The sequence below is a fragment of the Colobus angolensis genome, unplaced genomic scaffold (genome assembly GCF_000951035.1).
Source record: "Colobus angolensis palliatus isolate OR3802 unplaced genomic scaffold, Cang.pa_1.0 Scaffold175, whole genome shotgun sequence".
NCBI lineage: Eukaryota > Metazoa > Chordata > Mammalia > Primates > Cercopithecidae > Colobus > Colobus angolensis.
In genome coordinates, this window is record NW_012114877.1 from 4,655,060 (window position 1) to 4,670,998 (window position 15,939).

The window sequence follows — 15,939 nt, forward strand, 5'->3', positions numbered from 1 at the left end:
AAACACACCATAGCTAATTCCAAATAATTTGAGATTATTCTCAAACTTCCCATATTTTTTCAGATTATAACGTAAATCTGAATTGCAAGTCTATAAAATTATTACAAATTGCAAAAACAATATGTGTTATTTTGAAATAGTTTCAAAATAACAGAAAAGTTGCAGGAACAGTTCAAAGAACTCCTATATGTCCATCTCCCAGAGATCCCATTCTTTTCACTAATTGTCTCAATAATGTCCTTAGGGAAATGATCTAATACAGTGTCACGTGTGGCCTTTGGTTGTCATGCCTCTTCAGTCTCTTTCAATCCAGAATAATTCCATAGTCTTTCTTGGCTTTCATGACTGTAACATTTTTTTCAGATCATGGGCAAGTTATTTTGTAGAATATTCCTCAATTTAGGGGACTTTAATGTTTCCTCATTATTAAAGTCAGGTTATACATGCAGTTTTGAGGGAACATTACAAAAGCAATGCTAAGTTCTTACATCCTGTCAGTTGGCACATGATTTCAATCTGGTGATGTTACATTTGATGCTATACTTGAATAAGGTGGTTTCTGCCAGGTTACTTTATTAGAAAGTTATTCTTTTTCCTTTATAATGAATATGTCTTTGTGGAAACATACTTTGAGACTATGTAAATATTTCATTTGTCTTCTGACTCTTGCCCACAAATGTTAGCATTCATTGATGTTTCTTGCCTGAATAAGTTATTACTATGATCATTGCCAAATGGTGATTTTCTATTATTTCTTCTACATTTAATAGCTAGCATCTGCTATAGAGAGGAACTTTCTCTTTTTTCCATTTATTTATTAGTTTGTTTAAATATGCTTGGACTCAATGATACTTTATTCAATGGGTTAGTGGTTAGCTCTTCAAACTGGCTTCTATGTCCTTTTGACATGCCCCCATCATTTTTGAGTTCTTCATTACTTCCTGACATTAAGTTAGTTTTTAGACTGGGCGCAGTGGCTCACATCTGTAATCCTAGCACATTGGGAGGCCCAGGGGGGCAGATTGTTTGAGCTTGGGAGTTTGAGACCAGCCTGAGCAACATGGCAAAACCCCATCTCCACAAAAAAAATACAAAAATTAACTGGGTGTGGTGGTGCACACCTGTAGTCCCAGCTACTTAGGAGGCTGAGGTGGGAGGATGGCTTGAGCCTGGAAGGCAGAGGTTGCAGTGAGCTGAGATTGCGCCACTGCACTCCAGGCTGGGCAACAGAGAGCCAGACCCGAAAATAATAATAATAATAATAACAAGTTATTTTTCAGACTCAAAAAAAGCAGAAGCAAATTGTGCTTTTGCTGCACCAGCCCTGAAATCAGTCTTTCTTTTTTTCTAAGATATCTTCTGTTAGTAGAAAATGGTTTCTAGAAATCCGTGTGCTATGTAGGCTTACTGCTATTGGCCTATTGCTGCTTCCAGGATCTCTCAGTGGACAGAACAAGAACAGAACATTGAAACATCTTATTCATTTTTATATCTATCTAATTATATATACATATAAGTTTATAGCCGTTCCTCCACTTCAGTTCAAACAGTCCTTTCGCCTTTTCATGTTTAAAATTCTCTTATCAGGCAGCAAAGGAACCTGGGTGCATAATCCTTAATATACAGTTATCCCTTCATATCCATGGGTAGATTAGTTTTAGGACATTCCAAGGATACCACAATCTGCATATGCTAAAGTCCCTGATATAAAATGGCATAGTATTTGCGTATAACCTAATCATATCCTCCTGAATACTTAAAAAATTATTTTGGAGACAAGGTCTCTCTCTGTTGCTCAGGCTGGATTGCAGTGGTGCAAGCATGCCTCACTGCTGTCTCAACCTCTGGAACTCAAGCAATCCTCCCACTTCAGCCTCCTGAGTAGCTTGGACTACAGGCATGTGCCACCACACCCAGTTAATTGTTTAAATTTTTTATAGAGATGGCATCTCGGCTTTGCAGACGCTGCCGCCGAGGAAACTCTTGTACTACTAGCCATGGTCAACCCTACCGTGTTCTTCGACATTGCCGTCGATGGCGAGCCCTTGGGCTGCGTCTCCTTCGAGCTGTTTGCAGACAAGGTTCCAAAGACAGCAGAAAATTTTCGTGCTCTGAGCACTGGAGAGAAAGGATTTGGTTATAAGGGTTCCTGCTTTCACAGAATTATTCCAGGGTTTATGTGTCAGGGTGGTGACTTCACACGCCATAATGGCACTGGTGGCAAGTCCATCTATGGGGAGAAATTTGAAGATGAGAACTTCATCCTAAAGCATACAGGTCCTGGCATCTTGTCCATGGCAAATGCTGGACCCAACACAAATGGTTCCCAGTTTTTCATCTGCACTGCCAAGACTGAGTGGTTGGATGGCAAGCATGTGGTCTTTGGCAAAGTGAAAGAAGGCATGAATATTGTGGAGGCCATGGAGCGCTTTGGGTCCAGGAATGGCAAGACTAGCAAGAAGATCACCATTGCTGACTGTGGACAACTCGAATAAGTTTGACTTGTGTTTTATCTTAACCACCAGACCATTCCTTCTGTAGCTCAGGAGAGCACCCCTCCACCCCATTTGCTCGCAGTATCCTAGAATCTTTGTGCTCTCGCTGCAATTCCCTTTGGGTTCCATGTTTTCCTTGTTCTCTCCCATGCCTAGCTGGATTGCAGAGTTAAGTTTATGATTATGAAATAAAAACTAAATAACAACAACAACAACAACAACAAAAAAGAGATGGCATCTCATTATGTTGCCCAGGCTGGTTTCAAACTCCTGGCCTCAAGCAGTCCTCCCCCTTCAGCCTCCCAAAGTGCTGGGATTACAGATATGAGCCATCATGACCAGCCCGTCTGAATACTTTAAATCATCTCTAGATTACTCATAATACTAAATACAATGTAAATGCTATGTAAATACTTGCTATATTGTATTATTTGGGGAATAATGGCAAGGAAAAAAGCCTGCACATGTTCAGTACAGATGTGATTTAAAAACTTATTTTTGATGCACGATTGGTTGAATTCACAGATGTGGAATCTATAGATATGGAGGACCAACTGTATTTATTTGCTCAGTCCCCCCGTATGCAACAAATCCTCCAGCCTGCTGGGCCACCATCCACTCAATTACTTTCTAACTTTCCTTCTTCTTGGGCACCTCCGATGATTTTTAAAATGAGTGATTAAGTGGAAAGGAAAGAGAAAAGGAGGAGGAAAAGAAGAGAGGAAAAAAGTAAAGAAGGAAGGATGGATATTAGTTGTTAATATTGATCATGAAAAAGTGTGTGAGTAAAAAATTCAGAATCAGGGAAAGAAAATACAAAAAGGGATCTGCCTGATTGAGAAGGAAGTTACTAAGTGAGACTAGGTTGTGTTGCAGTAATAAAGACCCTAAAATCTTAGTGGTTTAAAACAATGCGTGTCATGAGCGATTCTGCAAGGTGAGTGCTCTTTGTGGGGTGCTCAGCACTCCAGAGTGCTTCGACTTCATCATCAGTCTGTCTTAAGATGTTACCATTGCGATCCAAGCCGTCAGGGATCACTAAAGTGGGAGAAGAGAACATGTGACCAGCTCTTACATACTTCCTCGTGGAAGAGACACACATCAATTCTGCTCACTATTTATTGGTTAAAGAGTTAGGTGATCACTCATAATTTTAAAGGGACAAGGAAGAATAGTCTTCCCACTGCCCATAGAAGCAGAACAGAAAATGCTGGTAAGCAGCTGTTTTCTACCAACTGTTAGGAAAAGCTAGCAATATTGAGACTATTCAGATTCATCTTTTTTTTTGTCAAAAAATTTTATCATGTCGCTTTTGCCATAAATATTCTTGAAATCCAAGATAATGAAGATGAAGGTCACATTACAGTTACCAAGAAAATCATCTAAAAATTATTTACTTTGAATTTACATGGAACTGAAATCTGAATTTAGAGATGGTTCACATCGTTTCTACTACTCTGAAACACTTTTTAGTAAAGACTGAAGTCACTGATTCTTAAATAGGGCTGCACATTAGGCTCACTTGCGGAGATTTATAAAAATTGCTGCCTGAGTGAACCTTGTTCTTGGAGATTCAGATGGAATTGGCTTGGATGGGGTCTAGACAGCAGTAGTTTTTAAAACTCTCCAGGTGAGTTTAATGCAAAAGTCAGGATTACAATCCCTGCTTGTAGCCCTGACACCATTGTACTCCCACTGGTCCTTCAGCCTGCATGTCACTTCCCTGAGGAAATCTCCCTAACCTCTAAGACATGTGCTCCTATGTCTCTCTGTGCTTTCTGTCTTACTCTTTTTTTTGGAGACAGAGTCTCGCTCTGTAGCCCAGGTTGGAGTGCAGTGGCATGGTCTCGGCTCACTGCAACCTTCGCCTCCTAGGTTCAAGCAATTCTCCTGCCTCAGCCTCCCAAGTAGCTGGGACTACAGGCGCGTGACACCACGCCCTGCTAATTTTTTGTATTTTAGTAGAGACAGGGTTTCACCACGTTGCCCAGGCTGGTCTCGAACTCTTGAGCTCAGGCAATCTGCCCGGCTTGACCTCCCAAAGTGCTAGGATTACAGGTGTCAGCCACCGCACCCGGCCTTCTGTTTTATTCTTTATCACACTGTGCTCTGTTTGCCTGGATGCTTTGCTATATTTAGCTGTAAGCTCTATAATGGTAGAAACATGTGGTCTTCATTTTTTGAATGCATAGTCCCTGACATAGATGCCTACCTAACACACAGTAAATGTTCAATTAATGTGTGTTGAATAATTAATACATAATATTGGACTTAGAACTTTCTTTGTATTGCATCCTGTTCCAGCGTAAAGCTTGCAAGGACAGACATAGGTTTAGGAAATTAGTTTTTTTGTATCCTTAATGAATAACTGATAGATATGAACCTCTTTTAAAAGGATCCTGGCCTACCTACACAATGAACATGTGTAAGATGAAGTAAAAACAGAAAGAAAGTAGGCTGGGCACAGTGGCTCATGCCTATAATCCCAGCATTTTGGGAGGCTGAGGAGGGGCAGATGGCTTGAGCTTAGGAGTTCCAGACCAGCCTGAAAAACATGGCAAAACCCTGTCTCTACAAAAAATATTTACAAAAATTAGCCAGCGTGGTGGCACACTTTCGGTCCCAGCTACTTGGGGGGCTGAGACGAGAAGATTGCTTGAGCCCAGGAGGTTGAGGCTGCAGTGAACTGAGATTGTGCCATTGCACTCCATCCTGGGTAACAGAGTGAGAACCTGTCTCAACAACAACAACAAAACCAAAAACAAACAAACAAAACCCACAAAAAATGCAAAACAAACAACAACAACAAAAAGCAAGTAAACATTAGATGCTTTTCAAAAATGATTATTTGAACTCGTTTACAGGTTAAATACACTGGGAAATTTTCTTAAGAGAATCAGAAATGGCTAATCTATTTGCCTAAGCTTGTTGTAGCTGTAAGCCTTTAGATGACAATTATAGTGCCTGCAAGGTAACGAATAAACTTCTCTGTTATTCAAAGACCTTTGCAATCTCTTTCCAGCCTGCCCTTCTAACTTCTCCCAGCTGAGTGAAGGTGGAAAGAGTACATTTTGAATTCAGAAGCCTCAGAATCAAATTGCTGTTCCACAGTATTCTATCTGAGAAACTCAGACCAGTTTCTTAATTTCTCTGGGCCCCAATTTCTCCATCTGTAAAATAGGGAAAAAGGAGCTACCTCTCACAATTGTTTTGAAGATTAAGATATTGCATCTGAGGGTGCTTTGTAAAGTGCAAAGCCCACTGCAAACAATTCTTAATATTAATTGCCAAAGAGAGTTACTGATAGGTGTCACACTTTAGATGAGTACCTGAAGTTTCTCAACCTGGTGACTTCCCCGGCTGTACTTTTTCTTGTCATTCTATCTATCCAGTTATTATGCTCAGTAACTATTAGTCTCCTTCCCTCCCTTCTTGAATTGTTATTTCTCAATACGTCTGGGCAATGGAACTCAAGCCATGATGCAGCGATGGGAGGAAGATGCAGCAATAGATTGCCTTTTCTGCGGCACTAAAAGTGGAGAAGAACAGGATAGGAAAGAAACAGTAATGCCTGCAAGCATCTGCTCACTAATCTCAAATGTGCTATTTACTTTTAATTATTTATTATAATACTTCAAAGCATATTTTGTAAAATTAATAAAGCCTGAGTAATTTGAAACCTCTCCATTTAGCTTGCCAATACATCTTTGCTGAGAAATGCAGTGAGTGGAATTCTGAGAGAATGATTTGATCTATGGGCCAGGGACAGAAGGATTACTGAGGATTTTTATATGTTCTTAGAATGCCTTTCTATTTCGGGAGAAAAATAAAACAAACATAAAACAAACTACACTTCATAGCAGCAAGCCAACTTATACCAGAAAATCTCTTATTACTTAGCGAAGAAGAGAATTTCTACTCTAAATCACACTCCTTATATTTACATATATTAAATATAGAATGAAAAGAATTTAGAAAGCAAAAACAATGTTTATAATTGAACTTTTAAAATCAGATGCAGACATGTAAATGAAAATGTTACCGTTGTATGAGGACCTATGTTAATTTTTGCATAACTTTTGTTTCCATGGGTTCCTGTTGAGATTAAAGTAAATGCATTTACCAGCATACATGTCATGGAAGACTGACTCTGCACCATGCTCTGTGACAAAAGGCTTCAAGATTAAACCAGTTTGGTAAATCCTCTTCTTGGAGACGCACAACACATGTCTGTCTATTAAATCTCTAAGTGCTCCAGCAGTAGAGGTCCTGTTGAAATTTAACTTTGTTGTTCTTAAATTTCCTTGACTGTGGAGCCTTTTAAAATAATTATTTCACCTATTAACAGCTGAAAACATGCTGTCCTTTGGAGTACCTCTTGGGAAATTCTGAATGACGTCAATTAAATACATTCACTTGCCCTGCTCATCCACAGTGTCCTTTCTGGAATGGAGTTGCAATAAGAGTTAGGTAAAATTTTACATAAAGCATAATGTAATTTAAAACTAGTCATAAATGGATTTTTCTTGGTAAGAGCTTTATTGGGATATAATTCACATAACATACAATTCACCCATTAAAAGTGTACAATTGCATGGTTTTTCGTATCTTCACAGAGTTGTGCAAGCATCCCCGTGGTGAATCTTAGAAGATTCTCATCGCCTCAAAAAAGAAAATTCATTCCTTTTAGCTGTGATCCCCTATTCCTCTATCCCTCCACTCCACCCCTAAGGAGCAACTAATCTATCTTCTGTCTTTACAGATTTGCCTATTCTAGGATATTTTATGTAAATGGAATCATACAGTATGTGGCCTTTTATGCCTGGTTTCTTTCACTCAGTGTAGTGTTTTCAAGGCTTTCATGTTATAGTATGTATTAGTACTTTATTCCTTTAAAGTTTTTTTTTTTTTTTTTAAAGGCGGAGTCTCGCTCTGTCGACCAGACTGGAGTGCAGTGGCCTGATCTCAGCTCACTGCAAGCTCTGCCTCCCGGGTTTACGCCATTCTCCTGCCTCAGCCTCCCGAGTAGCTGGGACTACAGGCGCCCGCCACCTCGCCGGGCTAGTTTTTGTATTTTTAGTAGAGACAGGGTTTCACCGTGTTAGCCAGGATGGTCTCGATCTCCTGACCTCGTGATCCGCCCGTCTCGGCCTCCCAAAGTGCTGGGATTACAGGCTTGAGCCACCGCGCCCGGCCTCCTTTAAAGTTTTAAAGATGGACAGAAGCCCAGGAAGGTAAGAAAGTAAAGAGGGGCAGGGTGGTGAGTTGGTGCCCTGGGGATCCTTGAGCTTGACTAGGATAGGAAATGCCCTGCCTGGGAGAGAAATGCCATATTCTTTCCTTTCTTCCATAACTTCTTATGGTTTGGGCTCCAAATCTTTTTACACACACAGAGTTGATCTCCTCTGCAAAATCTGCTTCCTGAAAATTGTTGGTGGATCAACAATGATACTTTTCTTGGATATGAGGGACACAAGGCTTGCACCTGTTTTCAAAATGAGTATCTGAAGTTCGAGACACTTGTATTTGTTTCCTGCTTATTTTACAGACTTGAAGAGGGAATTTCCAAGGGAGTTGCATGGCACTTCAGTTAAACCTTTGAAAATATAAAAATAGTCAAGACAAAGAATGCTGCCTCTCAACTGAGGCAGCTACTAGAATCACTGTAGGGATACTGTATTTTGTAAAAAAGCTTATAATGGTTTCCAGTAATTAGGTCATAAGAGCTCTGGGGGTGAGAAGAGTTCTTTTCCTCACAGAGCAGGTGAGTCTGGGTCTAGGTACAGAATTTATCATCCAGTCAATACTCTTCCCAAGAGGAGAAAAAAATGAAAAAAAAAAAAAAAAGGGGGATGTGAATGTTCCCAAGTGCTGGACATTAAGGATGATTTAATCTTGTTGCTTCTATTTTGCCATGTTGTGACTTTCACGTGCATCCCATTGCCTGATGCTTATAAATGGTGGTTGTGTATAATGTCCCATCTTTTAGGTGCAGAGTTCAAGGACCCTGAACCAGTTGTAGGGGATGTTTTGGACACTGGTCTAGCAATGGCCTCAGAAGATCCTGATAGAGGTTTGATTGGTCACTTTACAAGTAACACTGGTCTGTACTTAGTCTGTGTTACATGCAGGAAAATACTGATTCTGAGGCATTGGGGTCACAGAATTTAAGATGCTTTTATCCACAATTCGGCCAACATTCCTTGAGTGCTGCCATTTCTACACAATAAGTATATAGCAGTAAACAAGACGGTCCCTGCCCTCGTGTAGTTTATAATCTGGCGGAGATAATTGTCTAATGTTTCCTGTGGATTCTATGAAATGATCAAGATGTCTCCAATTAACTCGTTTCTGACCTGAGCTCCCTAGAGAGACCCTGCATGAGCAGGAAGAAGCATTCTATGCTATGTGTCAGCCACTCCTCTGGATGTGTCACACGCCTTTCTCCTTTCATCTTCCCAACAAGCCTACATGTAGGGTCTTACTACAACTCTTTGGTGGAAGAAGTTGAGGTGCAGCAAGGTTTATAAGGAGACAGAACCAAGATTAACTCTAAGATTGTCTACCCATTCTCTTTCAATGAATCAATGCTACTCCAACAAACTGAAACACTTTGATATTGACCCCAAGTTCAAGGGATGCCCAAAGGAGCACTAACAGGTGACAATAAAAAGTATGCTTGGCCGGGCGCGGTGGCTCAAGCCTGTAATCCCAGCACTTTGGGAGGCCGAGACGGGCAGATCACGAGGTCAGGAGATCGAGACCATCCTGGCTAACACGGTGAAACCCCGTCTCTACTAAAAAATACAAAAAATCAGCCGGGCGAGCTGGCGGGCACCTGTAGTCCCAGCTACTCGGGAGGCTGAGGCAGGAGAATGGCGTGAACCCGGGAGGCAGAGCTTACAGTGAGCTGAGATCCAGCCACTGCACTCCAGCCTGGGTGACAGAGCCAGACTCTGCCTCAAAAAAAAAAAAAAAAAAGTATGCTCAATTCAACAGTAATAACAGAAGGCATTTTTGTGCCTTTAATCCTGTACTGTGGTGGAAAGAGCATAGGCTTTGATAAATCGGTGAGGATCACGTTAGTCTCCAATCAATTAAAATTCCAAAAATAGAGGCTTAAGAATTAAAAGTATTTTCCTGTAAAAGGTGGCATGAAATTCCTTGGTCTTCAGGGTCAAAGGCTCTTCCAGCTTTCTGTTGCCTTATCCTCATTGTCCAATATGACTGCTAGAGCTCCAGATATCACATCGTAGTTCCAGGCAGCAGGAGAAGGGAAAGGCTGAAAAGGGGCATTGCCCCTTCCCTTTGGAAGACTTCTGAAATGTTTTACATAACACTTTAACTTCCATCTCTTTGTTTAGAACTTAGTCACATGACCAACCTAGCTACAAGGAAGAATGGAAAGTGTGATCTTTTAGCTGGAGGGCAGTGTACCCAAATGTAAATTGAGGTTCTGTTACTAAGAAGAGGAGTCTTGTTACTAGAAGGTAACTAGCAGTCTTTGTTGTAATATATTCTATGCTTTTTAATTGTATGATAAAATCTTAGCTAGAGCCTATTAACTGAATTGATTGCATTTTTTGCATTCACTCAACAAACACTAGTTGATGCCTACTGTGGGTATTGTGTTAAGTGCTATGGATGCAAAGACCAATAAGACACAATATGAACTTGACATTATCAAGATAAATATTAAGGGTGATGACGAAGGGATGCAGGGTTTCTTTCAGAATTCTAAAATTGATGGTGGTAATGTATATACAACTCTATAAATATACTAAAAATCACTGAATTGTACACTTACATGGTGAATTGGATGATATGTGTATTCTATCTCAGTAAAACTGTTTTTAAAAGACAATATGTGCCAGAGTAAAAGGAGTCTATATGCCAATGCTTAGGAGATTCGTGTCAGTGCAGAGAATGGATTAGAGCAGTGGTTCTCAAAGTGTGTTCCTGGACCAGCAGCATCTGCCTCACCTGGGAACTTGTTAGAAATGTAGCTCCTCAGGCCTTACTCCTCATCTGCTCAGTCAGGAACACTGGGGGTGCGAGCAGCAATCTGTGATTAAACAAGCCTACCAGGGGATTCTAATGCACGCTCAAATTTGAGAGTCTCTAGATTAGAGAATGTGAAAGGACTGAAGGAAAGCATTTAGGATGTTACTTCAATGAACACTAGTGAAATGACAATGAGCACTGGTGACCCTGAACACTGGTGGCTTCAAGTAAGGATAAAGAGACAGACATGGAATTATTAGCTATAGGTGGAAACACTTCTAAAAGGGTCTTAATATACTTATCTATTAAAGTGATGAATCAAGAGGTAATGGCTAAAGCTGATGAAAAAGAACTCAAAGTCTATTTAAGCATATAATGAAAGTAGCCTATAAACGAACTAGAGTGATAGTCATCAACATTTTGGAGGAGGGGAGAAAAAGAATAATGAAAGTGAACTACGTTTTTGCCTTTCTGGCAATCTCTTGAATGTTCTTGAATCTTTTGAACAATAATCTCTTAAATTGACAAATAGATTTTTAAAAAAATATATAAACTTATTATGTAAGGAAGAACTAAACCCAGAAATGGTTAGGTTTCCTTTGATGAGGTGGTCAGTGTGGAGCTTTTAATTATATGCCCTTCTGCACTTTTAAAACAGGCAAAAATACAATGTTTATTTAAAAACAGAAAAACACGAGGTGGCGGAGTGGAAGCGGTCGTAGGGCGGGTATGGGACTAGCCAGCGTGTGCGTCCTGAGACGCTCAGCGGGCTATATACTCTGTGGGGCCGCCGGTCAGTCTGTGGCAGCGACAGCAGCAGCAAGACGGTGAAGTGAAGGAGGGTGGGCGTCTGGCGGTGTCCGCAGTTTCAGCAGAGCCGCTGCAGCCATGGCCCCGATCAAGGTGGGAGATGCCATCCCTGCAGTGGAGGTGTTTGAAGGGGAGCCAGGGAACAAGGTGAACCTGGCAGAGCTGTTCAAGGGCAAGAAGGGTGTGCTGTTTGGAGTTCCTGGGGTCTTCACCCCTGGATGTTGCAAGACCCACCTACCAGGGTTTGTGGAGCAGGCTGAGGCTCTGAAGGCCAAGGGAGTCCAGGTGTTGGCCTGTCTGAGTGTTAATGATGCCTTTATGACTGGCGAGTGGGGCTGAGCCCACAAGGCGGAAGGCAAGGTTCGGCTCCTGGCTGATCCCACGGGGGCCTTTGGGAAGGAGACAGACTTATTACTAGATGATTTGTTAGTGTCCATCTTTGGGAATCGACGTCTCAAGAGGTTATCCATGGTGGTACAGGATGGCATAGTGAAGGCCCTGAATGTGGAACCAGATGGCACAGGCCTCACCTGCAGTCTGGCACCCAGCATCATCTCACAGCTCTGAGGCCCTGGGCCAGATCGCTTCCTCCACCTCTCCCTATCTCACCTGCCCAGCCTTGTGCTGGGGCCCTGCAGTTGGAACCTTGGCCAGATTTCTGCAATAAACACTTGTGGTTTGTGTCCAAAAAAAAAAACAAAAAAACAAAAAAAACACTTAACTCTCTAGTGAAGTAGATTATGCTAGTAGTCTCACTAATCTGATACTCCTTAAGACATCAGCTACAGTTTATGAGTGAATCTGAAAAACCAAGAGTTTTAAGAGGTAATGCCAGAGAATTAAATTTAATCTGAGAAAGAAGTCATCTAACAGTAACACAAGTAATTTTGGGTGTTTCTAAAACTCTATAGGTGATATCTTTTCGTTGTGTGTTAGTACCTGAAGAGTCATGATGTTCCAGTTATTTTTCTTTCTAATTCGATTTGCTCTTGTCCTGTCTCTTAGGTGTGTAACATCTCTCTCAATAGATTTGTTTTGCTGGGTCCACCCAAGTCAATAGCATCCACTGGTTCCTTCATGTGCTAAATTATTTGTGCTGTTATACTTCATGGAGATGAGCACCCCAGGAAGCCTGGGCCACATTTCACTCAGGCCTTCAGCCTCATCATTTCTCCAAAATCTATCCCTTCAAGGCCCAAATAATCTTTGTGCTTCCAGTCTCAAAGCTCATTTCTTGGTGTACATCTTATTCAACCTACCAACCCCAGCTGACCATTTATTCATTGACTATCTTCACTTGGCTTCCAGCACCCCACTACCTTGGTTTTCAGGTTTTCCTGATGGCTTCTTTTTTAATCTTCTGTGTTGGTTGTGTCTCTGAACCTTGCTGAGCCTCAGGGATCAGTCTGAAGATCTCCTTTCCTCTCTAGCTTCACTTACCTACTCATTCCCCAAATGATCTTATGTAAGTCTCATGACTTTAAATGCTGTCTATACACCGGTAACAACCAACATTTTATCTCCAGCTCTCACCTCTGAACTTATACCTCCAGCTGTCTAATGTCTCCACTTGGGTGATTAAGTAGCCATTTTGAATGTGGCATGTTCCAAAACGTTCCCTCTGCAAACTCTTACTCTTTTGCAAGCTTTTCCAACTCAATATGTTGAAATGTCCTTTTTCTAGCTGCCTAGGTCAACACAGACTCATTCTTTGTCCCGCTTTTCCTCTCATTCCTCAGGTGTGATCCATTAGTCATACTGCAGCTCTCCCATCAGGCATATTCAGAAGATGACTGCTTCTCAACATCTCCGCTACCACAATCTGGAGTCAAGCAGCCATTATTTCGCCTAAAATATTGCAATAAATGGTCTCCCCACATCCACCTTAATACCTTCTCAATTAATTCTCCACATAGCAGCCAGAGTGAGTGTCTTAAAATATGCACCAGATCTTGCCACTTCCCTGCTTAAATCACCCACAACTCCCATCTTACTCAGAAAAAAAGCTAAAGTCCTTACATATTCCCCCGAGATGTGGCCTTATCTAGCAAACGATACCATGGTTTTCTTTCCCTAATCAGTGTTGGTTTCACGCTGTTCTTGTTAAATCCTTTTCCTGCAGCTAGCTGTCTTGAACACATAGGCCACTGAACACAGAGAAAATTCAGTGAAAGCAAGTGGCTGAATCAGTGTATTTTAATCAAAAGGTTAAAAAAAGAGTAGAATTTATGATATCCTATTAATGATGAATCTGTATACGTAGAGGAAGTAATCATCTCAGTCTGTAAGCTTAGATATTCCAAAGATGTAACTTTATTTTTCTACAGTTCAGTTGATATCTACAGCAGCGTGTGTCCTGTAGAATCTTCTGAGATGATGGAAGCATTTGCTGTCTGCAGTGTCAAATAGAGAAGCCATCTATTTTCTTGGACAGGACAGATCCAGAGCCCCCATTCGTCTCAGTGGTGGAAAACATAATCAGCACAGGGCAAACTCAGTCAAAACAAGGATTTCTGTCATTTCAGGGGATCTCCCTCCTCTCTTTATCCCTAGGTTGCATCTAAGTCTTACAAGGCTCCTTGAGAGTTTCTGGTTCTCAATCCTCCAACTGTCATCTGCTGAGCAGTCTGAGTTCTTACTGGTTTCTGGTCATTGGTCTCTCAGGTGACTGTATCTTCTGGTTTGCTGGCCATCCCGTAAGTTTTTTTGGGATGAGAATGTACACTACAGGTGTTTTTGTTTGTGACTTTGTGGGATTTGTGAGTGTGTATGTGAGTGCTAGATAAATGTGCATTTGTTCTAAATTTGAGAATATTCAATTCTGCTATAGAAAATAGAAATGGGATGGTGATACTCTTAAGATGTGTTAAATAGGCCGGGCGCGGTGGCTCAAGCCTGTAATCCCAGCACTTTGGGAGGCCGAGACGGGCGGATCACGAGGTCAGGAGATCGAGACCATCCTGGCTAACACGGTGAAACCCCGTCTCTACTAAAAAAATACAAAAATTAGCCGGGCGAGGTAGCGGGCGCCTGTAGTCCCAGCTACTCCAGGAGGCTGAGGCAGGAGAATGGCGCGAACCCGGGAGGCAGAGCTTGCAGTGAGCTGAGATCCGGCCACTACACTCCAGCCTGGGGGACAGAGCAAGACTCCGTCTCAAAAAAAAAAAAAAAAAAAAAAAAAAAAGATGTGTTAAATATAGATAAGGAAGTTAGTAACTTGTGAGATGTGTTAAACGCAGATAAAATAAGTAGGGCTTATGCATACTAAACATAGATAGGGAGAGATGGAAGAACTAAGAGACACCTAATTTTCACAAAGCACTAAATATACATGGGGTACCAGAGGCATCTAATTTTCATGATACACTAAATATACTAGAGGTATATGAATCCCTTTATATTTATGACATCTGAAATTGATAACCCATTGGTGACACCCATTCTGACTCCAAATGTTCACTGCCAGATAAAATCCACAGCTGCTCAACAGGCTAACTGGTGAGGAATAGCTGTAGCCTGATATAATAAATACATGTGTTTCTCCTAGAAAACAATTGTTTGTGCTGGTCCCAGGCATCTTCTGTGTCTTGGGCCTCTTTGCTCATCTTTGGTCCTTATAGCCACACCATCAGTCTTCCCTCCTGATGAAGAGCAATGTCTACGGGTCTTTTGTAACCCAGGTTTTATGTAGTGTGGTCCTTCTACCTTTCCTGCACCCTTTCCTAAGTACATTACCCCACCCCATTTCTTTTCTCCTTTTTATTGCTGTGTGGATACATTGATTTAATAAATTGTGTGCTTTGAGTATTTTAGTTTGGTCTCTGATCGTTTTTAGTCCTGCATCTCTAGGGTAGCTTGTGCAACAGTGTACTGGTAGCAAGGAGGCTATCATGGCATCAAGGTAATTTCCCTCATGACACTAGGGGTAGATGGGATTGAGACTGCCTCAGGGTGACTCTGCCCAGACAGGCTGTGCTATCTTCACTGTCTTCTGCTGCTGCTCTACCACATTGCTGTGGGAGATGGCTGGAAGATTTGGCACTTCTGTGAAACCCAACTAAGGAGTGAGACATAGCCCTTGATCATGCTCAGATTCCCAAACTTACTGGGGGCTCTATCTAGCCAGACTTGGCCAGGTGCAGGTGTGACTCCTTCTTCGGGACACCCACCAGTGTCTCAATAGCTTTCTTCCTCCTCCTCCCTCAGTACAGAGGGTCTGGTCTGTATGTGCTTTGGGAAGCACTGTTTCCAAATCTGTGGCTAACAGTATAAATTTCATGCCTCTAGTCCTTAAGAACCTTGATTTTGATTCTGATAATCCAGGCTTTTGAAATTCAAAAACGTTTTTTGAGTTAAACTTTTTGAGTTTATTGTCTTTAGTTTAAAAAGTCTATTTCGGCTGGGCGCGGTGGCTCAAGCCTGTAATCCCAGCGCTTTGGGAGGCCGAGGTGGGTGGATCACAATGTCAGGAGATCGAGACCATCCTGGCTAACACGGTGAAACCCTGTCTCCACTAAAAATGTAAAAAAATTAGCCGGGTGAGGTGGCAGGCGCCTGTAGTCCCAGCTACTCGGGAGGCTGAGGCAGGAGAATGGCGTGAACCCGGGAGGTGGAGTTTGCAGTGAACCGA

At 41.7% G+C, this 15,939-nt stretch overlaps 2 pseudogenes across 2 annotated transcripts; both read left to right on the forward strand.

Moving 5' to 3' along the window:
• The first annotated feature begins 1,957 nt into the window (after nt 1-1,957).
• On the forward strand, nt 1,958-2,710 carry LOC105509393 (annotated as a pseudogene). Its single transcript, XR_001001433.1, has one exon. The product of XR_001001433.1 is annotated as a peptidyl-prolyl cis-trans isomerase A pseudogene (transcript).
• An 8,518-nt stretch (nt 2,711-11,228) lies between these two features.
• Nucleotides 11,229-12,023, forward strand: LOC105509395 (annotated as a pseudogene). The gene has a single exon (XR_001001434.1). The product of XR_001001434.1 is annotated as a peroxiredoxin-5, mitochondrial-like (transcript).
• The last annotated feature ends 3,916 nt before the right edge of the window (nt 12,024-15,939 follow it).